This window comes from Muntiacus reevesi, chromosome 6 (assembly GCF_963930625.1).
Source record: "Muntiacus reevesi chromosome 6, mMunRee1.1, whole genome shotgun sequence".
In the NCBI taxonomy this organism is placed as follows: Eukaryota; Metazoa; Chordata; class Mammalia; order Artiodactyla; family Cervidae; genus Muntiacus; species Muntiacus reevesi.
In genome coordinates, this window is record NC_089254.1 from 71,988,160 (window position 1) to 72,013,668 (window position 25,509).

Sequence of the window (25,509 nt, forward strand, 5' to 3'; positions counted from 1 at the left end):
TCTTATTAAAATGCTGAAGCTTTTTTAGGAAGTCTAACATGGTGCAAAGATTCTATCCCCAGGTGTCTTGGGTATGCTTGGTCTCTTAGTGACCATGACATGACCTTTCCAGGTGATGGGGTGCTGTGCCTCTGACATAAAGCAGTAGTAGCTCCGGGGGAGTGGATCTTCACTTACAAAGCAGTACATTATCGTTTCTCATTGAACTTTCTATAAGACAGAGACTTGAGCTTAGAAAATTGTGTGTCTTGGTGTGAGAAGACTAAGTCTTCACATGGAGTTCAGAAATGATCAAATGGGAAGAAGGACATGACAGAGCATCAGAATAAACTCATCATTCCCTCCAGGGAATCCTGCAGGCTGAGCAGATGCCACAGGAAAGTGTCTTATCCAACAGTCCCTGAGTATCCAGACAGACTTTCTAGACAGGCCCCTGTCCTGTGAGCAGTTCAGAGATTTGGGAGACACTCCACTTCCTAGAGGGGACTAGGTTTGTTACTACTGTTTAATTGTAAGGTATGGGGTAGGCTGCAGTCCATGGGGTCACTACGAGTCAGACATGACTGAGCAACTTCACTTTCACTTTTCACTTCCATGCATTGGAGAAGGAAATGGCAACCCACTCCAGTGTTCTTGCCTGCAGAATCCCAGGGACGGTGGAGCCTGGTGGACTGCCGTTTATGCGGTCACACAGAGTCAGACATGACTGAAGTGACTTAGCAGCAGCAGCAGCAGCAGAATGCTATTTTTAAAAAATCAGTGTTCCAATTTGTGCTATGAATTTGAAATTCTGAGAGTTCCTGTAGTAAGACTAAAGCAGCCTTGACTGGGTAGATACAAGTTGCATCTCCGGTTCTTCTGTTCAGGTTCTTACCTTCCTAGCAATGTTACAGACAGACCCATGAATATGTGTTATGAAGACACAGAGCAAGATAGAGGCTTGAACTCTAGAAAAATGCAGAGAAAGAGAAGAAGGGTCAGGTCCCCATTAACAAGCTGTCTAGAATGGCTTTCTGGATAAAGTGGCATCTGAGGTGGGTTCTCAAAGAAGCTAAATATTTAGAGAAGCTTCCAGAAGACCAGAAGGACCGAAGCATATCAGCCAGAGAGAAGAGCATAGGAAAGGCTCATGGAAAACCTCCCCTGTGATTTCAGATGTATCACCTTCATTTATAGCTCAGGAATCTGAGATTAGAAAAGAGAAGAGCTGGGAAAAAGCAGAAGCTACAGATACAAGGGGTGTCCTGACCTCACCCAGTCCTTCCTCCAGGGCCCAAGTTTGTACTTAAATTGAAGAAAAAGATTCCTACTTAAGTATTAAATTCGTCTTCATTTAAGAGAAAAGGATAGATTATATATATATCACAACCAAGCAAGATTTATGAAGAACCTCCCATGTTCTCTGTGGTATTATTCACAACAGCCAAGACACAGAAGCAACCTATGTGCCTGTGGACAGATGACTGGATCAGGGAAGTATGGTACATACTGACAGTGGAATATCATTCGGCTTCAAGAAAGAAAGAAAGTCAGCCATTTGCTACAATGTAGATGAACCTGGAAGGAATTCTCCTAAGTGAAATGAGCCAGACACAGGATGACAAACACTACAAGACACCATGTAGATAAGAAATATAAAATAGTCAAAATCAGAGAAGCAGAGAGTGAAATGGTGGTCGCCAGGGACTGGGGGAGGGGAAGTGGGAAGTCTTAGTCTAAGACAGAGTTCAGCATATGCAACATGCATAAGTCCTAGAGATTGATGGCACAGAGTCTATAATTACCAATACTGTATCATACACAAAAGAATTGCTAAAAGGGTAAGTCTTATATTGAGTGTTTTTATCACAAAAGAAAATAATAGCAACTAAAGATAGTAGAAGGAAATTTTTGGAGATGATGGTTGTGTTTATGGCATTGATGCTGATGATGGTCTCATGGGTGTATACTTACCTCCAAAACCCATTGAATTGTGTACCTGAAGTATGTACAGTCTTTTGTATGTCAACCATACCTCAATAACATGGCTCATTAAAAAAAGTTAGGATAATGATCACTTGCTAAATTTATATGAAATTTGGGGTGAAACAATTTCATAATGAATACAGACAAGTCCAAAGTTAATAACAAGATTGCCTCTCTGGAAGAGCAAGTTCAGTCCAAACACTAGGTACTTATCATGGGGCTTGGCAAGTGTCTTCCCTCTGGTGTGGCCATCATTTGAGGGGCGGGCAAGGCCTCTGTGGAGATGAACTCATTGTAATCATGAACTATCAGCTGTCTGATGAAGATGGTGAGCAGGGTGAAAGCACAGGCTCTCTCCAGGGTCAGTTCCACATGCCAGAACAATTATGCACATCAAAAAATCTATCTGACTATAGCTGAGTGTATGGCAGCCTCTAGATTAAACATCATGATGATTTGATTTTCAATGTTCACTTTTCTTCCAGATGTTTTCTCATTATCTATCCTTGACCAAATAGGAGCACATTTATTTGCTAAAAAGTAAATGCTCTCGTTTGAGAAAACACATAAATCTTATTTTCCTTTACAAGGATATATGTCTATATGTCTACATAGAGTTGTACTCCCAAAAGCTAAATAAGAAGCTAATCAGCACCAGACATCACACCACTCCAGGAGCATCTCTTAAATAACAGATAGCATGCCTCATCATATCCAGCCTTCAGCACAGAGGGAACCTGGACTCCACTGTTCTCAGCCCAGAGGACACAGGAACTGAGAGAAGTGTTGCTGGCATGGGGATGCTGAGAAGGGCAGACTGAATAGATCCATATGCAGACTGCAACGTTCGCTACAGCCAAAGGCCTATGTGAGACACCTGAGGTTGGAGTGGTAGGAAGGTACTGGGCTAGGAAGAAAGAGCTGCAACTATGGCAGAAGAGAAAATTAGGAAGACTAGGTAGCAATGTGTACCCTTACTATTTAAGCAAAAACTGGTTACAAACTGATATTTCCTTTTTTTCCGATTGTATTAAAAAACGTTCTCTGAGAAAAATGATAGGAGTTGTTTTAAGATGCAGAAATTATAGGTGATTTCTGAGAGGGGCTTAATCTTTAACAGAGGGTATATTTTAGTTTTAATATGAAAGAAAAAGTGAAAGTGTTAGTCACTAAGTCATGCCCAACTCTTTATGGTCCCGTGGACTGTAGCCCACCAGGCTCCTCTGTCCATGGGATTCTCCAGGCAAGAATACTGCAGTGGTAGCCATTCCCTTCTCCAGGGGATCTTTCCTATCCAGGGATTGAACCGGAGTATCCCATGTTTCAAGCATATTCTTTACCATCTGAGCCACCAAGGAAGCCAGAAAACTACAAATAAAAATGTTAAAGCTACATTAAAGTATATGAAGAAGATTTAAAGGAATTAAGGTAGAGTTTGATACCTTTCTCACAACTAAGACAAATCAGGCCACTTTGGTCAAAGAGAATACAGAGCACTTCTGTAGAGGATTTCAAGATGAAAACCGTGTTCTCATCTGGGTAAATTCTGGTGTCTTTCTGTCCAGAGTTAAAAGCAGACTCTAGATGCTATTTCTAGATGCCCCGCTAATCTGTGATTTCCTGAGTAGTCAAGCCAATTCTCTCAGGTTCCAGGAATTAGCCAAGCCACGGAGCAGACAGAAACAGCTCCTTCCGTATAAGATCTGTTTTCACACCCGTGAGAATCTGCACGCTAAGAAGCAGCATCCTCTGCAGTCTCCGGTTCTGGGAGAACATGGAACAGCTGTGTGTGCGGGAAAGTCCAGAGTCCTGGTCTTCACCCAGGCTACCTCTCACCTTCTGGGCAGCACCACATCCCCACGCCCAGCCGCCGGCCCCACACGTCAGAGTTCAGATGAGATGAGTGTTCCCACAGTAGCTGTGAATAGCCGTTCTGTAAACCATGACATGAAACAGAAATGTGGGTGGTTCATGAAGTCCTTAACATTCACAGGATATGGATGATGCCAAAACTCTTAAGAAGCATCTAGGGACTCGGGCTCCTGGAAAAACAGGAGTGTATTAATAATTCTAATGAAAGGAGACCAAGACTCTGACAGAATGGAAGGATCTAGAGAAGGCATTGTGAGCGTGGGATGGGAACAACAGTAGTTGTAGATGGTGAAGATGGTGACAAGGGTTTTCTGGAGCTGAGAAACATAAAAATGCCTTGAAATTGGAAAACTAAAGGAGTATCTCAAGAAATGGCAAAATCTGGGGCTGGATCTAGAATGTGTGATGGATGTGTGGTGAGGGGACAGGTCAGACAGAAAAAGGAACCAAATTGAGTAGGGCTGAGAAGCGAGTCTGGATTTCATCCCACCAGAAATGGGGGGCCATGGAAGGCTCCTCAGGGAGAGCATGGCCCCTTGGCAGGGGAAGGACTGGGAAAGCAGAGCTAGGGTGGGGGTAGGGGCACAGCCCAAAGGAAAGGTGTCATCTACGAGACATTGCCTTCCCAGGTGATTCTTGTAAGCTCTTTTATTTGAATTCAAAGAACATCCAACCTTCGTGGTGATGTTCCAGCTAAAGTTTGCACAGCCCTGATCACAGATGGAAAAATCATACCACCTCGTTTAGGTAACAAGTTCTTCAACTCGAAATACAATTTCTCTTGTATTCTCTGACAATTTTTCTCAGTGTTCCACAGAGTAAGCTAAACTATCAGGGTCCCAGTTCCAAAATCTGGTTCACTGCAAGTCTTCTTAGAATTAAAAAGCTAGAGAAATTGTGTTATCAATATACCATATGTACTCAAAACAAGCCTTTTGAGGAAGAGCAGGGTCTGGCCTGCAGAGGGAGGGTGATGCCCACAGAACCCCCACATAGCAGTCACTATGCATCCCCAGCCCAGAAGGGTGACTGCATAGGATGCTACTTAAAAACAAACAAAAATAATTCATATTTTAATAGTGTCACTTTGTAGTTAAAAGAAAGTTGTTAGAAGGAAAGAAAGCCATCTGAGATGTAAACAGAAAAACTGCCTCAGAAAAAGTTCAGTGTCCATGGAGATCGTGACCTCAATTTCCCAATCATGCATCGAGAGGGAAGTGCCTCCTTCTAGTCTCTGTGACTGAAGTTTAACAGCCAAGCGACCGTCCCCTTCCAGCCACAGGCAGCCAGGTTGGAGAAGAGTCAGCATTCTGCCTGCCCACCCCATCTTCCCTAGGATGTCACTTTCTGCCAGCACAATAGCCAACCTCTGGACAAGGTTTGAATCATGATGCCAGAGGCTACATGAGGGCAAATTCAGATAAATACGCTGACAGCTGATGCTGTGAGCCAAAGGAGGACCTGAGGCGGGGAGAAGAGAGACAGGCCCACGGGAGGATGTGTCCTGGCCACCTGACTCACCAACTCTATTTGCCTCACTGGCTTTTCTCAGAAAAATTAAAGAACTAAATGTTTAAGTATAGGGAGAGAATACAGCGCAAATGTTCCATTATACAGTGCTCAATTCAATCACACAAATCCTTACTGACACCTGCTCTGGGCATGTGATAGAGGTACCTCCTCGTTCAGTGGACACAGGGCACACATGTGTGAATGCCCACACATCTCACAGGAGAACACACAAGGACACACTACATGCATGTATACACACACTTCAACACTATCTACCATGCCAAATAACAAGCTTTGTGTCATTGTCATCACACCCCCATTTACACTCCATGTGTGGATTTGATGAAGCTCTGAGGGGCAGGCAGACTCAGGAGAGTGAGGTGACCTCAGGGGTGGTTCATGGAGGATGGGGATGAGGGTTGCAGCCTGGGGGTACCCAGCAAGTGGGAGTCCCATGACAGCATCTGCCCCACTCTCCAGTGTCCAGCCCTGGGAAGGCCCCTGACAGCAGGTTCTGTTTTGCTCTGGGGCAGAAATCAGAGGTAATGCTTTTGGAGAGTAGGTGGCAGCAGGGAATATTTCACATTAATGTGTGATGCATTTTTCAATCATTAGAGCAGTTCTGAAATGGATGAGACTTCTCAAAATGAAGAGGTACTCACTCACTTCAGGGAAATTCCCAATAGCAGTCACACAGCCACTGGTTGGGGAAGAGGTTCCAGCACTAAACAGTGCACAGGGGTCTCCAGGAGGTTCAGACCCCCCACCCCCACCCCAGCCAGGTGTCTCTGACCCCTGGGAGCTCACTCAGCCCAGAGTCTGAAACTGCGAGCGGAAAATCAGGCAATGTCAGAGCAGGGCAGGGCTTTGGAAATAATTCACATGTCTGCCCCATTTTACAGATGGGAACAATGAGGCGTTGAGAGAGAAAGGTGCTTGACAAAATTCATAGATAGACCATGTGTGTTTATGCTTGTGAATATTTTATATATGCTGTGTATATTAAAGTATTCAGGTCAGTTCAGTTCAGTCACTCAGTCGTGTCCAACTCTTTGCGACCCCATGGACTGCAGCACACCAGGCCTCCCTGTCCATCATCAACTCCCAGAGTTTACTCAAACTCATGTCCATCAAGTCAGTGATGCCATCCAACCATCTCATCCTCTGTCATCCCCTTCTCCTCCTGCCTTCAATCTTTCCCAGCATCAGGGTCTTTTCAAATGAGTCAGTTATTCGCATCAGGTGGCCAAAGTATTGGAGTTTTAGAACATATTAAAGTATAATTTATATCCAAAACTTGCGGCCTTGTCAATTAACCACTGCCGCCCACATATCATGACACAGAAGCGTTAGCTGTGCTGCCTCTTCCACAGGGCCCTCAGGGACAACTGCTCTGTAGACCACTTGTACCACTGGTCATTTCTGATCATTTGAACTTTAAATAAATGGAATCATATAGTGTGATTCTTTTTCTCGGCATCACATTTGTGTTATTCATACAAGTTGCAGGAAAGAGTAATTTGCTATTGTTCACAACTGCATTGTATTCTACTGGAGGATTATAGCAAATTATACACACCCATTACACTTTTCAGACATTGGGTCCTTCCCAGTTGGGAGTTAGTGTAACACTGCTAGTGTAAGTGTTTGCAATGTCTTTGGTGATTAGATATATGTACGCTTGGTGAGTGTATATTTTGAAGTGCAACAGCTTGGGTCCAAGCATGTGTTCATCTTTAGTAGACATTAGCAAAGAGTTTTCCAAAGTGGTGGCTTTGATCTGCGTGCCCCTTGCAGTCATGCACTTCATGACCCAAATACAGTAAGTCCCCTACATGTGAACTTTCAAGGTGGGAACTTTCAAATACGCAAACGTGCATTCACACGTCCAATCACGTAAGTTAGTTGACGTGTCTGGGGTACTTTGTCACATGTGTTCATCCTCTACAGGTGCCTGTGTGCTTGTATTCTTTGTTGTATGATGTTGCACAGAGTACATTAGAACCGGGTCTTTATTTCAAGCCCAGGACGTCCAGAAGCAAATGTAAAAGCAGTGGTGATACAGATGGTACTACTGTACTTTTTAAGGTACTGTACTGTGAGATTAGAAGTGTTTTCTTTATTTTTGTACTTGCTTGCATGTTATGTATTACTTGTGTGAAAAGTATAAACCTACTACAAGCGTGCATGCTAAGTCGCCTCAGTCGTGTCTGACCCTGCCACCCTATAGGCCATGGCCTGCCGGGCTCCTCTGTCCATGGAATTCTCCAGACAAGAATACTGGAGTGGGTTTCCATACCCTCCTTCAGAGGATCTTCTTGACCCAGGGATGGAACCCACAACTCATGTCTCCTGCACTGGCAGGGGGGTTCTTTACCACTAGCATCACCTGGGAAACACATAAACCTATTACAGTACAGTACTAGGTAGCTGATTGTGTTCGCTGGGTACCTAGGCTAATGTCGTTGGACTTATCAACAAACTGGACTTAACAAATGTGTTCTCAGAATGGATTTTGTTCATATGTAGGGGGCTTACTATACACCCCGGGAGGACTGGCTTTCCTGTGATGTCTCTGTGATCCAGAAAGGCATTTTACTTCTTGGCACATCCATTCTTTCATCAGATGTGTGTGAAGGTACCTTCCAGCCTTAATTTTTTTTCTGATTCTGGAAGGTGTATGTTTATGACTGTTCAGGTACTATAGAGAGATTGCAAAGGTACGTCTATGCTGGTGGTATGCATCAAGATTTCACTTCAAAATGCAAGGTTTCTGATTATCTGAATCACTCTGAAAATAATGATGGAATTAAAGAGATAATAATTTTGCTGAATGAATAGCAAAAAAATACAGATTTTTGTTTTAAAAAGATTGCTTCTGACAATCATGTGAAGAACAAAGTAAAGCACTTCATTACGCTTGAGTATTTGAAGTGTTGACAGAAAGCTGTACTTAAACAGGAAACATCAATTTTTATAACTCTAAGGCCAAGTATTGTGATGCCTTTGGGTTAGAAGCCCAATTTTGCATGACAGCAACATGTGTAACTGCTGTTAAAGGGTCAGTCAGGACCTCATGCTTATATCTTGTATAAAAAAAAATGACAACTTTTTACATAATCAGTCAAGAAAATCTACTACCTGCTCCCAAAAGGGGAGAATAAATGATACCTAAATATATTCAGACTTTCCCAGCCGCCTCCTTATTTTTGACTGTTGGAGAGGAAACAGACAGCTTCATGGAGAAAGTCACACTACAGTGGAGTCTTAAGGAAGTGTAGAATTGTTACAGACATAAAGAAGGCAGCAAACACTACAGTCAGAGCTGGGAGGGGGGGTGGGGAAGGGTTGGGGGTGAGGGAGAGGCTGTATGTCGATATTCCAATCGTCTATCTAAGTGAGAGTTCAGGGAAAGAGCTAAGAGGGACAAGCCTCTCTGCATTGCCAGACAGACCTGTGTAAACAGCTGGAGAACTGGGTTCCAAGACTTTGACAGAATGCTGGGATTTTTAATCACCTTTTTGGGTCAGTTAACTTTGTTCCACTTCACATATTTTCCCAAGAAGCTTTCCAATGGGATTCTTAATAAAGAAAAAGGTCAAGAATTCTTGGCAAGATAGAGGTAGCAACATGTGTCACTCTACTTAATGTTCTCCGAGATGGCTTCTAAGATGAGCAGTAGAAGGTACAATATAGAAAAATTTTAAAACAATGTTGGAAATGACCCACTCACATACCAGAGTCAGTGAAGAAGGACTGCCTGATAAATCACGTGGCAGGCCCAATGTGAAGGACTTCCAAGAGGGTGAACTGTAAAGCCAGAAGGCTGTCAAGGAAGGTACTGGAAAAAGCTCTCTGACATCCATGAGCTTGGAGGGGAGAAAGTGGGTGTTTGCAGAGGGCTGTGAGGCGGGATACCGGGGCACACTAGACATGCCTTCTCGTCTCTGTGATCGAGAAGTATGGGCCCCAGCAAACAGTGCAAGGCCTCAGGATCCTGGCTGATTGTCCCAGCCCCAGTGAGCAGAGGAAATGGCACACCAGGACCCTGAGTCGATACCTGCACAATTCAGAGATGATAAATACTCTGTCTTAGCTCCCACAGTTATAATCCAGGACTAAACATGACCAAATTCATTTCCAAAATGGTGGGAAATAAAGACAAAAAGAATTTGCTGTTAAGAGTGACACTCATGCATCTAAAGAAATGCTACCTGATGAAAACATTTTTTCCAGGAAAGCAAAGAGTTCCTAATTATGTTCTCAGCAAAGAGGAACACAAATATATTGTATTCACCCAATTAGGACAAGTTTTCAGGAGGAGGAAAAAATAAAAATTAGGGCTCAAAAAGTGAAGTAGACAAAAACAGCCATGATAATTAGAAATCAAAGCAGAAGCAACACAAAGCTGAGTAGACAATGTGAGGTATTGAGTTATTAGAATAGAATGCTAACATGAAGATTTCATGCAAAATGTGGAGGAAGATGGATGAATTTATGAACATGGTTTGGTAAAAGCCATGGATAAGGAGAATGGATCTGGGAAAGCTATGATACTTTCATCATGAAAGAACTGAGAAATGGAGCCAAATCCTTAATCAGAGAAATGAAAGCAAAATTTCTGAGCCAAAGAAAGAGTTAAGTATGAGGTACAGGCAGAATTCTAAGGGAAAAAGAGACAAACTTGACAGTTTCAAAAAATAATTAAAGTGTACAGATGAAGGAAAGACCCTGATGCTGAGAAAGATTAAGGACAGGAAGAGAAGGAGGCAACAGAGAATGAAATGGTTGGATGGCATCACTGACTCAACGGACATGAGTTTGAGCAAACTCCAGGAGATAGTGAAGGACAGGGAAGCATGCTACAATCCATGGGGTCGCAAAGAGTTAGACACGACTTAGTGACTGAACAACAATACAGATGAAGAAGAAAAACTATCTACAAAATAAATATGCATTTGTTTCAAGTTCCACAAGTTTGTAATAAAAAAGGAACTTGTTTAATATAATTTTAAAGAGAAACTATTTTTACTCTAGAATTTGTTTTCTAGGCAAGTTTTCAGTCTTGAATAGACAAAAGAGTGGCATTTTCAGTTACCCAGAGTGTAGAATATCAAGATAAATGCACCCTGAGAATAGTTTCCTGAAAATCAACACCAACCAAGCAAAAGACTAATCAGGGCACAAAACTCATGATGGTGAGTGTTTAAAAAAAAAAAAAAAATTAGTACTGGCAAATATCAAAGCCAGTCAGTTCTAGTATCAATACTTGTCATAAATTTTAGTTGAAATTCTAATGTAAGGCACAAAATAGCTCCTATAAGAGAAGTTAGTGAAAGAAAAGTGAAAAGTGAGTTTCTCTGGTTGCCCAGATGGTTCAGAATCTGCCTGCAATGCAGGAGACCCTGGTTCTACCCCTGGGTCTGGAAGATGCCCTGGAGAAGGAAATGGTAACTCACTCCAGTATTCTTTCCTAGAGAATTTCATGGACAGAAGAACCTGGCATGCCCCAGTCTATAGCGTCAGGGCCAGTCAGTTCTAGTATCAATATTAGCCATAAATTTTGGTTGAAATTTTAATGTTAGGAGCAAAATAGTTCGTATAAGAGAAATTAGATAATATTTTTAAAAAAGACAAGATAATACTTAAAGCTGACCCTAGTAGTACAACTATATGAAGAACTATAATGGAAATAATTATTGGGGGAAATTAAGAAAAATAATAGCTTGTTAACCTATTCATTTTATATATTGGTCTGGTGGAGGAATTTAATGTAAACTGAATGATTATTAACACTGGGCATTAGAGGGAAACTGTGTTCAGCATTAAAGTTGAAAAGAATAATGTCCAGAATATTAGAGAAATATATGAGAAGAGACATATTCTACAAATAAGCAAACACAGGTGGTCATGGAGGAAGAAGGCAAAGATTGAATAGTAATGATACAGCGGTCACTTATAACAACAAATGGAAATGTGCTATATTCTCCCATTAAAAGGGATTTTATATTGAGGCAAAAATAAAATCAAATATCATTTATAAACTATACATACAAAAAAGAAAAATATACAACAGATAAAAATTATTATTAGATATGGTAGTTTGTATTGATGTTGCTATTCAGTCACTCAGTCATGTACAACTCTTTGTGACCCCAAGGACTGCAGCATGCCAGGCTTCCCTGTCCTTCATCATCTCCCAGAGCTTGCTCAAACTCATGTCCATTGAGTCAGTGATGCTATCCAACCATTTCATTCTCTGTCATACCCTTCTCCTCCCACCTTCAATCTTTCCCGGCATCAAAGTCCTTTCTAATGAGTCGACTCTTCACATCAGGTGGCCAAAGGATTGCATTAATGGTCCCAAATCTCCTGCGCAAATTCTAACCATGCTGTCTGCCATGTAAAGATGCAAGTTCTCCAACTCTGGGTCCCTATAACTTCCCAAATCCAGGCTCAGTCATGTGTCTACACTCTTAGTCAAAGAGATACTAGCAGATAGGACATGAGTAGAGCCTTGTAAATTGCTTGTTCCCTCTTGTACTCTGCACTCACCAAGAGAAGGACTGACTATGCTAGCCCCTTGGTTACAGAAGAGAACAGACATGTGCAGTGGGCCACTCCAAGCTTCACTTAGACATGCTCAGCCAAAGCTCAGCTGATCCCTGGAACCATGAGAGAACCCAGCCAAGACCAATATAGAAGTGCTAAAGCCCCAAATGAAGGAGAAACATAGTCATTGTTTCATGCCACTGATTTTTTGTGCTTCATTTCCAGAGAATGCTAAGTAATCAGAGTCTTTCAACTGAGGTATAATACTGCTGTGTTTTGGAGTGGAATAATTTTAACACCGTTAACCAATAGAATCTGACACTTATAGAACTCTCCACCTAGCAACAAGAGAACACAAATTATTTTCAAGCACATGGAACATTCACCAGGACAGTATGAGAGAGATCTTTGTGATGAGGGAACTCTTCTGTATCTTGATGGTACGGGCTTCCCTGGTGGCTCAGACGGTAAAGAAGCCACCTGCAATGTGGGAGACCTGGGTTTGACCCCTGGGTTAGGAAGATGCCCTGGAGCATGGCAACGCACTTCACTATATTCAATCCTGGAGAATCCCATGCACAGAGGAGCCTGGTGTCTACAGGCCATGGGGTCTCGAAGAGCAGGGCATGACTGAGCAATAAGCACAGCACAGTGGTGGTTACACGAATCTACACGTGATGAAATGGTATAAACACACACACACACACACAGACACACACACAGCACACTAGTAAAATCTGAATAAACTCTGTGGGTTGTTCCAACATCGGTCTCTTGGTTTTGATGTTGTACTGTAGTTATATAACATTAGCAACAGGGGAACTAGGTGGGAACACAGATGTGTCTGTACTAGTTTTGCAACTTTCCTTAAAGGGAATCTGTAATTACTTGTAAATTAAAAGTAAAGACACTGTGTGCTATGGTTCATGTCCTTCTATATACCTTAATTAAATTTATAAACCAGGAGACCAACCAAAGCAAATGTAACTTTACTTATGTGGTAAAATTAATAATAGGAACCTTATTTGAGATACTCTTAGATTAGTGCCCATTACTCTGCATCTTTTTTTTAAATGGCTGATTCCAATTAAATTAATGCTTCCCAGCAACACCTCAGTCTTAAACAGAAGCACAAATTTGGTCTTTGGAACCATAAGGCAGTGCTGGAAAATAATATTTTTATCCATGTAATCCAGAATATGATTACATTTTTATTTATTCATTATGTATTGTCAAAATGAAGATGACAAAATGAAAAATTAATTTTCAGAAATCTTTCAAAATTCTGAGAAAAACCCTGACTCCAATTAAAGAAACATGCAATGTCAAATCCAGCTCAACTGTATCACTGGTGTATGGTATACTCTTATCCAGCTTAGCATTGTCAGCCTCCAGTGATACTCCAGCCTTTGATAGAGTGACAGATTAAAACATATAAAATAAAAAGGACAGGAAAAAAGTAATATGCAAAAATGCTCACAAGGTAAGCAATATAAGTTTCTTAAGCAAGATATAAGGCTATGTGTATTCACTATAAACCCTATTTTTGTTTTCATATGTGTGTGCATTTAGGGGTCAGAACATAATCAACTGGTGTGTGGATAGTGGTTTTTACCTGCATAGTGGTATGATATTTTTTATTTATTTTTGTAACTGTTTCTTTTGAAACTTTATATTTCTATGATAATTAACCATGGTTTTCCATTGCCTTCTAATGAGCATGTATTACTTTGATTCAAGAATCATATTTTTCAAACAGTTTATGTGATGACTGTTCTTTATGTTGTGGTAGCTGACATACCACCTTTCCACACTGAACTTTCCCAGCCCCGTGCTTCAGAATGTCGGCATTCCTGCTTACATTTATTTTGGGCGGGGGGGGGGGGGGGGGGGCGCGATGGGGGAGTGCTTCACAGTTTGTAATGTAGTAAGGTAATGAAAATACTCTTGGGATTGGAAAAAGACATACAAACACAGCAGTGGAGCTAAGATTTTTCCATCACCAGCAGGGCAACTGTTTCTGTCCAACGAATCTTTAAAGCATGTATTTTCAAGAGAAAGCAAAGATGTTTTTGAAATGGCAGAAGAGTAGCAATGGAATCCCTCCAAGTCCTAGGGGGGTTCTATCAGAACTGAGAAGTCTCTCCTACTTGTGAGCTAACTCCCAGGTTTTCTATTCAAGTGCATTTACATTTGAATAAGCTGTGAATGAGTCCATAGGAAAAATTTAACTCAGTTTCACATTTTAACCTAGCAGTATGGTTACATTGGAGACACGTGAGTAAAAGATGACGACTCCACATCATTGACCAAATGCATCCGCTGAACTGTTTGCCAAGTCCCTGAGAGACGGTGGGGTGCTGGCAACTGTCTGTCTTAACAGAAATTGGAGATTTCCAGGACATGCGTTTTGAGCAGATCCTTGCTATAGCAGAGCTCCTGGGATGAGTGTTTAAGAAGGCACCTACGTTTTAATGGAATGAATTGTCAGAGCTGGGCCAACTGAGCCACATCCCTGAGAACCAAGCACAGAAAACCTGCCCAGAGGAACAGAGAGAGAACCCACAGTGGGTGGTCCACCACAGTCCCCGTGCATGTCTACCTAATAGATCACTAACAGAGCTGCTCCTGGAGCAATGGCCACAACACAGAGCCTGACTTAGTTAATGAAAGGAGGGTATTTCTCTAATATTTTTTTATTGTATTTACTAAAACTGAGCCTAAAAATCCAAACTTGATACTGACAACAGAGCACATGATAGTCCTTAGATTTCCTATTTATAAAATAAGTGTGAATTTCCCATTGAATCACTTCTCAAAGGTGGGGATAGTTCCTAAGGATGACCCCAAATCAGGAAACCCACGTCTTTGGCTTGGCCATGCAGAAAATCAACAAATAGCCCACCTTTTCCTTCCCATGTGACTGAGCAAAGTGCAGAGTATCTGCACAAAGAACAACCTCCTGTCTTCATCTGCACCTCAGACACTCACTTGATCCACAGGATATGGAAAGGTGGTGAGGGATGAGCTATGGGTTTAGGGTGGGACATTCTGGTTTCCCCATCAATATCTGCACAGTGTTGAGCATGTTCCTGAGCCAGGATGTCCTCCTCAGAGAACAGGGAATATTCATCACTGTATTCATTTTCTATGCTGCTGCCTGCTGCAGAAACAAATTACCACAAACACAACAGCTTCAAACAACACAAATGCATGATTTTATAGTTCTATAGATCAGAAATCTGGTTCAGGTCCCATCAGTCTAAAATCAAGGTGTCAGCAGGGCTGTGGTCCTTTCCAGAGGCTCCAGAGTGTGTTTCCTAGCTTATTTGGACTTTTGGCAAAATTCAGTTCTTTGGATGTTATAGAACTGAGGTCCCATTTCCTTGCTGCCTGTCAGCTGAGAGTTGTTTCTACTTTCATTCTTCGGCTTGTGGCCTCTTCCTCCATTTTCAAAGCCAGCAACAGCCTTATGAGGCTGTCAGAGTCACTTGTGGTGAAACAAAGGGGCCAAAGGAATGCCAAGGGTCCTCTGGTCTTTGTCATCAGAACTCTGCCTGATCCAGGGATCTGTTCTGTGCTTCTGGAACTAGGTTGGGGGAGACAGAAGCCCACTAAGAACTGATCAGCCATGAAATATGACATGAGTCTTGAGGGGTAGTATGTCTACCTGAACCAAGCCCATATCCTCCTAAACTCCTAAGGAGAGTCCCTCAAAATATTACAGGTGGAAATTCCATTTCTGCATGATGCTGCAAAGATGGGTACCCAAATTTCAAGTGTACATCCATGAACATTAGTGAGCTCAAAATATTAACCACCACTAGATTTTGAGGATAGCCTAATTTCAAAGGGAACTTATTCCCAAATAGCACTGATTTTTACTGAAACCACAGGAAGCTAATATCTTGTCTCCAAGTCCAATAACAATCCAGTCTTAGTTATATTCCAGTCTGGGATCTCAGGGCACTTCCGCATATGAAAGCAGAAGAAAAAGTCTTTTCAACCAGATTTCTTGTTCTCCTGAAGTCGACAGACGACATTATTTTATTGATCCACTTACTTGTTTACAACCATTTATTGAGCTGGGGATGTAAACTAGGGACTGCTGAAGAAGTTAATTAAGATGTACTTAGGCTGGTATATTAATATCTTAAGATATTAAGAAGAGGTGTCAACAATATACAAAAGAACTATACAAAAAAGATCATCATGACCCAGATAACCACGATGGTGTGACCACTTACCTAGAGTCAGACATCCTGGAAGGCAAAGTCAAGTGGGCCTTAGGAAGCATCACTATGAACAAAGCTAGCGGAAGTGATGGAATTCCAGTTAAGCTATTTCAAATCATAAAAGATGATGTTATGAAAGTGCTGCACTCAATACGCCAGCAAATTTGGAAATTTCAGCAGTGGCCACAGGACTGGAAAAGGTCAGTTTTCATTTCAATTCCAAAGAAACGCAATGCCAAAGAAGGTTCAAACTACTGCACAGTTGCACTCATCTCACATGCTAGTAAAGTAATGCTCAAAATTCCCCAAGCTAAGCTTCAACAGTACGTGAACCACGAACTTCCAGATGTTCAAGTTGGTTTTAGAAAAGGCAGAGGAACCAGAGATCAAATTTTCAACATCTGTTAGATCATCAAAAAAGCAAGAGAGTTCCAGAAAAACATATACTTCTGTTTTATTGACTACACCAAAGCCTTTGACTGTAGATCACAACAAACTCTGAAAAATTCTTCAAGAGATGGGAATACCAGACCACCTGATCTGCCTCCTGAGAGACCTGTATTCAGGTCAAGAAGCAAGTTAGAATTGGGCATGGAGCAATAGACTGGTTCCAAATCGGGAAAGGAATACAACAAGGCTGTGTATTATTACTCTGCTTATTTAACTTATATGCAGAGTACATCATGAGAAATGCTGGGCTGGATGAAGCACAAGCTGGAATCAAGACTGCCAGGAGAAATATCAATAACCTCAGATATGCAGATAACACCACCCTTATGTCAGAAAGTGAAGAACTAAAGAGCCTCTTAATGAAAGTGAAAGAGGAGAGTGAAAAAGTTGACTTTAAACTCAACATTCAGAAAACAAAGATCATGGCATCTGGTCCCATGATTTCATGCCAAATGGATGGGGAAACAGTGGAAACAATGGCAACAGTGGCTGACTTTATTTTCTTGGGCTCCAAAATCACTGCAGATGGTGACGGCAGCATGAAATTAAAAGATGTTTGCTCCTTGGAAGAAAAGTTATGACCAACCTAGACAGCATATTAAAAAGCAGAGACATTACTTTGCCAACAAAGGTCCGTCTAGTTAAAACTACGGTTTTTTCAGTAGTCATGTATGGATGTGAGAATTGGACTAAAAAGAAAGCTGAGTGCCGAAGAATTGATGCTTTTGAACTGTGGTGTTGGAGAAGACTGTTGGGAGTCCCTTGGACTGCAAGGAGATACAACCAGTCCATCCTAAAGGAGCTCAGTCCTGAGTGTTCATTGGAAGGACTGATGTTGAAGCTGAAACTCCAATACTTTGGTCACCTGATGGAAAGAACTGACTCATTGAAAAGACCCTGATACTGGGTAAGATTGAAGGCAGGAAGATAAGGGGATGACAGAAGATGAGATGGTTGAATGGCGTCACTGACTTGATGGACACGAGTTTGAGCAAACTTCGGGTGTTGATGATGGACAGGGAAGCCTGGCATGCTGCAATCCATGGGGTCACAAAGAGTCGGACACAACGGAATGACTGAACATAACTGAACTGAACTGAACTGAGGCTAGTATAACAAGTCACACTAGGCTGCATTTTGGAGGGATGGGGGCAAGAAGGAGCCATGAAATTGACCAGCCACATGGAACATCTGTATTCTCCACCCAGAGCAAAAACAAGGCAACCAACTGTTTGGTTTTCATCTTGAAGCAATAAAGATGCATTATTTGTTCTAAATTTTTGAAATTGCAAATTCTTGCAACTGAGTTTTAGCATTATCTAATTTCATCAGATGAGGCATTTGAATTACCAAATTTCACAAACTTACATCTGATTTTCAATTTCCTTAGTAAATTTTCCATTAAGAAGCAATGGAGCACAAACATAATTCCTACTGGAAGGCCAAGGAAAGCATTAGGAGGAAAAAAGTTATCAAAAAAAAAGCCCACATTTTCTTGCAGATTCAGTAAACTAACTTTAAGATTTAAAACAGATTTCTATCTTTTGGCAAAGGTTTTCACCATTGAGGATCCATGAGAATTTACACGTGTCTGTTATTCTGGAGGTAAGGAAACACGTTTGCACACATATAACTTTGAACTATAGGGAAAAGATCCTGAATTAAAATAAGGTGGCATGGAATATTTGCCATTCAAAATCAGCCTCCCTCTGAGCTCCCACTGTGTCTCCAGTTAGGGTGAATTTTTACTTCTGTTTTTTTGCACCTAGTGTCTCTGTCAACACAGAGTCCATCCTGCATTGTGCGTTCCCCCCCATGAACTGTTCTCTTCAAAGTGTCTCCTTTACCTTTCAGAGTTAGGCAGTACTCCATCCAAAAATGCCTCTTTTCCACCCACCAAGCTATGTTTGTCTAACAGACAGGAGCTTAGGAAGGGCAAATGAATATATAATACATAGATAGACCAATAGATAGATAGATAGATATCAAAAGACAGACGGTGGTGTCTCAGTGATAACCTTTCCCAGCCCTAAGACTTGGTCACACTTGACTGATGGTCAAAACATCAGCCCTCTTGGTTCCATGGCCCTACACAGATAATTCCACGAATAGAGCTATGTACTTCCTAAGGTCCAAACTGTTGAGTGCTTTCTAGAGACATTGTGTTAAATATTCAAAAATTTTAAATGACATGGGGAAATGCTTTTGGTGTAATGATAAAAGTTGAAGACAGGAAAAAAAAATTAGATGAAATAGAGATACTGTTATAGTTACAGTGCTTACATGCTCAACTGTTCAGTCATGTCCTACTCTTTGTGACCCTATGGACTATAACTCATCAGGATCCTCTGTCCATGGGATTCTCCAAGCAAGAATACTGGAGTGGGTTGCCATTTTCACCTCCAGGGGATACTCCTGACCCAGGGATCGAATTTGCATGTCCTGAGTCTCCTGAATTAGCAGGCAGATTCCTTACCCCTGAGCCACCTAGGTACAGATGTTGTCCCTAATCCAGAGTGAAACTTGTAAATTGTAAGAAAGTTCATATCACTTTTGTCATTGAGAAGAGCTCCATGACAGAACCGTATCTATGGTATCTGGGCCCTTGACCCCTGACCTCTTTGCTCCCCCTCAGCTCCCTCCACTGTCCTGAGCTAATCCCGTCCCTGGTGCCATTCCCCCAGGATGCCTACTGGGCTTTCCCTCACCTACTAGGTGAGGCCCATCTGAACACAGTAGGAAACTGCAACCCATCCAGCCCCAGATCCCAGATTCTATGCCAGCTCTGCTCTGCCCAGCCCCCTCCAACCTACCACATCATTTAGTTGCTCTTTTTATTATTGCCTTTCTCTCCCCAAAGATCTAAGTGCTGGAAGGTAGCAGTCTCTACCGGTCTTTCTCAGTGGTTGTGTCTGATCACCTAGAACAAAGCTTGATGGCAGTAATACACATGAATATGCACCTGATGGCAATAATAAACTCATGAAAATGCACCTGAGAAGTGAAATGCCGCACAGAAGTTGTTTTTACCAGGCTGTTGGGTTGACCATTGATTTTTCTTCTTTATATACCACTTGGCTTTATTTCCAAGGTATATATCATATGCAACTTCCATTTGCTCGTTAAAAAAATGGGATAATTGTCTTCTTAACTTTCCGATGCTTCCTTTTATTAAACAAATATTTTTGAATACTTATTATTCTTCTTTCAAGGTATAAAGAGTGATGAAATGATATCATTTTTCTTAATGATAAAAATGCAGATGACATGTTTAAGATACACAGTTTTAGATAGTGACAAATAACTGCATATCTGTTGACTCTTGGGATGTAGTCTTGTTGAAACAACTTTAGAGAAGGGTTAGGCAGGGGAAGAGGAAGTTGCGCATTAAGAACTGAAAGGAATTGTGTCCCAAGCATGGTAAATAGCAAGGATGACAAAAGAACCAAAAGGAAGGCTGTTGTGACGGGGATTTCACTGACTCATTGTTCTGAGTGGATTTTCCTCTTCCTACGGGAAATATGCATATCCCCGTCTGAGAGTTCTGCACCCAGTTTCAACGTGGGAAGATTTTTCCCACACTCCCAAGCAATGCTCCAGCACCAGCTGGTATCCTACAATTAACTCAATTCTGACGCTGTTTGCCTAAAGATAGCTCTAGATTCTAAAGGTTGAAAGTTCAGCCCTGCAAGACTGCCCACCGCTTTCGGAAGTAAATTATGAGTCCAAGTGCCTCTGAGTGATTAATTATAGATGCAGATTCCCACAATCCCCTTTCTGGGTCTGATTAATTTGTAGAGCAGCTTACAGAATTTAGTGAAAAATTTTACTCATAGATCAACAGTTTATGACAAAAGGAAATAATTCAGGAATAGCCAAATGGAAGAGAGGCACAGGTCAAGGTATGGGAAAGGCGGGCGGAGGTTTCATTCCCTCTCTAGGCACCCCATTCTCCCCAAATCTCATATTCACCAGCTCAGAAGTCCTCCAAACCCATCCCTTTGAGTTTTTACAGAGGCTTCATTACACAGACATGATTGACCGAATCATGTTGGCAGTTGGCAATTGAACTCAGTCTCCAGCCTCTGCCCTGTCCCTGAAGGCTGAGGGTGGGACTGAAAGTTCCAATCCTCTAATCCTGTGTTTGGTTCCCACAGGCAACCAGCCTCCATCGTTAGTTACCTAGAGGCTTTCCAAAAGTTATGTCATTTAACATAACAAAAGACATCTAGATCTATTTAGCACTTGGTACGTTCCAAAGGTTTTAGGACATCTGTGCCAGAAACTGACATGAAGACCAAATGTATATTTCCTATTATAAATCACATTATCACATTACACATTAGTGTGTTGTATGCAAGCCCTGGTGAGATGAGACTTCCATGCCCCATGGATGGTTGGTGATGGCTTTCCCCCAGAACAGTCAATGAAAGCACCACCTGCATTCAAGCAGAAAAGTACAGTCACTGCTTGCTTTAACCAGGCTTCCCAGGTGGCCCTAAAGCTAAAGAACTCGCCTGCCAATGCAAGAGATGTGAGAGACACAGTGTTGATCTCTGGGTTGGGAAGATCCACTGGAGGAGGATATGGCAACCTAATCTAGTATTCTTGTCTGGAGAATTGCATGAACAGAGGAACCTGGTGACCTACAGTCCATTGTCGCAAAGAGTTAGACACAACTGAAGCCACTTAGCACACACGCATGCTTTAACCACTCTGTCCTCCCACAGGTGGAAAATGTGTCCCAAGTAGGGGTGCCCTTTGGCATGGATCCCGGAGGGCAGAAGGTACACTCAGCAGAGATGTGGCAACTTTGCCAAACTGGCTAATGTGAGCTCAATGAAGATCGGAGCTCAATGAAACTTTGAAAACTGTCCAGGTCCACAAACAAAAGTGCTTATTGAGAATTCCAAATGCATGCAAGTCTTAGTGTTTGGTAGATTGAGAGGCTACTTTCCCACATGCCCTTGAGAATGTGTGCCCTTGCTTAGCTTCTGTCATGCTGACACCAGGTTTGGTCTGCACACTGCCTTGGCTAATGGGTTATGAACACACACCAACCCAGCAGAGGCTTCAAGGACCTTGGACTTCAGGAATCACCTCCTCTCTTGCTGGTTTTTGGAGTCAGCCTCCATAAAAAGCCCAGACCAGCCTTGGACATCCCTAGCCCAGCAGGTAGCCAGCACCAACCACCAGACCCAGGACAGAGATCATCTTAATCTAGGCAGCCCAGGTCAAGACTCTAAGTCAGTCTGTTCGGGAGAACTTTTTGCACTGGTGGAAATGTTCTGTTATTGTGCTCTTTTGCCATGGCCTTGTGTAGCTAGTTTGACTGAGGATCTGATATTTTCTTTTTTAAACTAGTTCAAGTTTAAATTTTAAGAGCCACATGTGGCCAGTGGCCCCTGTACCAGATGACTGTAGCTGTCAAGTGACCCCAGGCAAGACCAGCAAAGGAACACAGAGCTAGCACAGCCCACATTCCTGACCTGCCCAACAGAGCGGTGCTGATGTTTTAAGCCACTAAAACTCTGGAGTCACTTATTACCTATTAATTCATAACTGACCCACTGTCCCAAAGTACATAAATAAAAATCTTAACTCCTTGCTTGCCTCCAAATCAGAGGCAAACTTATGTCTGGAAATCATGTTATTTCAATATTAAAATCCTCATTTTTAGATTTCACTTTGAAATCTTATAAATTCCTACCTAAGGAAATTTATTCTCCATTCTTCTGAAATGTCACATGCTTTCCTGAAAGTCACATAGCACCCATTCTTGGGCCAAACAAAATATTTTTTTATCCAGAAACCATCTATGCAACCTAGACTAGAAATTCCGATCAGCATTTACTTAAGAATAAACCCAGACAGTGTAGTCAGAGGCCCAAACCCATCTCTAGGAGTTTTGAGTTTCAAGTTACAATCCTGGAGCTAAGAACTCAAGTGCAGAGGAAGTGAACACAGCTGCGAAACAAGATCACAAACAAGATAAAGAGCTAAACATACAATTCAAGTTGAGGGCCACCCAGAAGCTTCCCTCAAAAAGAGTGACTGAGTGGCTTGGCTGTGATCTCAGCTCTGCTCTCCTGGCTCCCAGCAAAGCTGCACAGGATGGTAACCAGGAGACCCATTCAAGCTGGAGCGTGTTCCTCCATAGAATAGCCTCTGGGCATCACCCACCAAATGACAGGAAGTTCTTGCAGGCATCCTTAGGAAGGACAGTGCAGGGCATTTACCTGAATACTCTCCTTCCCATCCCCCCATCCACCTTTGCCAGTGCACAATGTCAGGGCCAACACCCACAGGAACTGGAGACACCTAGGCCTTCGGGTGGGGTTACCTGCACTGAGCCTCAGTTTCTTCATTCATAAAATGGGATGAAGACCTGTGCTGAGTTCATCCTCAGGTTGGCTTTTGCTCTGAAAAGAGAAAATTAACAAAATCTTGAAAACAGTCAAACCGTAAAGGGAAAAGAAGGGCATTTCTAGCTCAACGGTCTGTGCTAATTTAGAATGGTCTCAAGTATCCACTATTTGTGTTGTAAATATATAGTTTGCATTTGCTAATTATGCTATACATCCATTTCTAAAAATAAAGTAACAACAACCCATCAATCATACTCTTTGATATTTACCCAAGAAAGTGAAAAACCTGTATCCACACAAAAACCTACACATAGATGCTTAGAGCAGCTTTATTTATAATTGGCAAAACTGAAAGCACAAAGTGCTTTGAATATGTAAACTGTGGTACATCCAGGCAATGGAATATTACTTAGTGTTAAAAAGAAATGAGCTATCAATCCATGAAAAGACATGGAGGAAGCTTAAATACATATTACTAAGTAAAAGAAGCCAATCTGAAAAGGCTATATACTTTATAATTCCAACCGTTTGGCATTGCAGAAAAAGGCAAAACTAAGGAGACAGTGGAAAGTTCACAGATTGCTAGGGATAGATGAATGGGATTCGGACTGTGGTGCTGGAGAAGACTCTTGTGTGAGGCTGCCAGGGTTAATTCCATGACAGGCAGCCTGGACCTAAGTTTTAGCTTTCCCCGAAATGGTAAGATTCCCCACCCCCATCAGGTAACCTGAAGCCAGCCAATCAATATGCGCCCAGTAAGAGACAAAGGGAAAGCTGAAAAGCCCGCGAAAGCCCAGGTTTGAAAAAGCCCGCGAAAGTCTGTACCAATAGAATTGCTTTGTAAACATGTAACCAATCCGCTTAAGCCAGCTACTAATTGATTATGCATGTCTTATAAATTTCTGTAACAGCTTGGGCTCAGGGCTTTTCTGACCCTGCACCACTGTGATGGCAGAGGCAGAAGGCCCTGGCTCGAGTCAGTAATAAACTTCCCTTTTTTTGCAAGTTGCATTGCCTTGGAAGCCTTCTCTCTTCCCGCTCGGGGATTCGGACATCGGGCATAACATCTTGAGAGTCCCTTGGACAGCAAGGAGATCAAACCAGTCAATCCTAATGTTGTAGCCACAAGTTCTGGAAAACAAACTCACTCAGAAGGACAATGCAGATAGTGGAGTGCAGTTTATCACACTGGTGGGCCCAAGGCAGAGTCTCCTCTTAACCAAGGACCCTGACCAGGTTTTCTGAAAACCTTATATACCCTATGTGTACATGCCCAAACCCACCTCCCCAAATTCCCTGAAACTAGTCTGAACAAAGGAAAAGAAAAATACAATCAGAGTTGACTGCCGATTCATATCCTTAAGCCTAGGTAGTTAACAGTGGACAATTATCAATAGGCCTGTGGTCATACTCAATAAGCATAATAGGATGTATGATTCTATTCAGTTACACAGATAATTACGGTATTCTTTTAGGCAACAGAGAGTCTAGGTACGAGCCCTGGGGCTCTTCCATCCAGAGGGCCTGGTTTTTCAGTTGGTATGTCGTTTCCATAGATACTGGGCTTATAGCTCAGTCCACAGTCTGGCCCAAGATGGAGTCCTGCTTTCAAGATGGAGCCTGTTCTGTCTGTTTCCTCCTTCATTCTCCCCTCCTGATGCTCTTAACTCATAGTATGAGCATCATTCATAGGGATATATTGCACCCTGACTCTCCGACCTCCAATTTGGGACAACGACATCAACCTTTGGGTTACAAAGTTCACAATACTTTGTAAAATAAAGGGTCCACAAAGAAGACCTATCAAGGCAACTATAACAATGATAAACATAGTTTTCCACCAATCACCCTTCACCCAAGATAGGACTGAAGTCCAAAAAGGAAAATTATCATCAGACGTAACTTTTACCTGACCTTTCATGTCATCTAGAGTGGCTGATATATAGCCAGATAAATCAGGAATATATACACAACATTCAACTTTAATGAGAGCACAGGTCCCTCTTTGTACTGAAAGTATGGTTAGTCTCAAGAAGATACCAGCAAGTCCTTGTAGCAGCAGTTGACTGCAGAGCTTCATCTCTTTTTCTTCTTTAAGATGATCTTGGTTTCCCGGGGGTCAGTGGGGTCCCTCTGTGCAGTCCTCTCGGTGTCCTCCAGGTCTGCGAGGTATGCTCTCTCCACCCTCCTGTGGTGGATCCAGGGAGTGACACCTGCAACTTTAACTGAGTAGGACAGGTTAGAACAACAGTATATGGACCCTTCCAATGTGGGACCAAGGAGTCGTATTTCCAGTCCTCGACCACACGTGATCCCCGGGCACACATTCATGAATCTCTTCCCCAAAGGGGAATGGCAGCCTTTGTTGTACAAACTTAGATACCTGATTTATTACCTTGCCCAGTTGTTCCATCTGCTGTGAAGTCTCATCTCCCCTTACCTGAGGCAAATTTGTTAACACCTGTTTTATTATGGGAGGGGGCCCCCCATACACAATTTTGTACGGAGAAGAGCCATGGGACTGTGGGGTCATCCTGAGTCTGAGCAGAGCAGTC

The 25,509-nt window shown here is 42.2% G+C and overlaps 1 long non-coding RNA gene across 1 annotated transcript in view; it reads right to left on the minus strand.

Annotated features, from left to right (window-relative positions):
- The window catches only part of LOC136170275 (uncharacterized), a 31,689-nt gene extending 6,517 nt beyond the window's left edge, over positions 1 to 25,172 (minus strand). Inside the window, exons 1-2 of the long non-coding RNA XR_010663625.1 lie at positions 24,995 to 25,172; positions 22,930 to 23,008 (exon numbers count right to left, since the gene is read on the minus strand). This is a non-coding gene — a long non-coding RNA (uncharacterized lncRNA). The remainder of the gene's footprint in view (positions 1 to 22,929; positions 23,009 to 24,994) is intronic.
- Between the last annotated feature and the right edge of the window lie 337 nt (positions 25,173 to 25,509).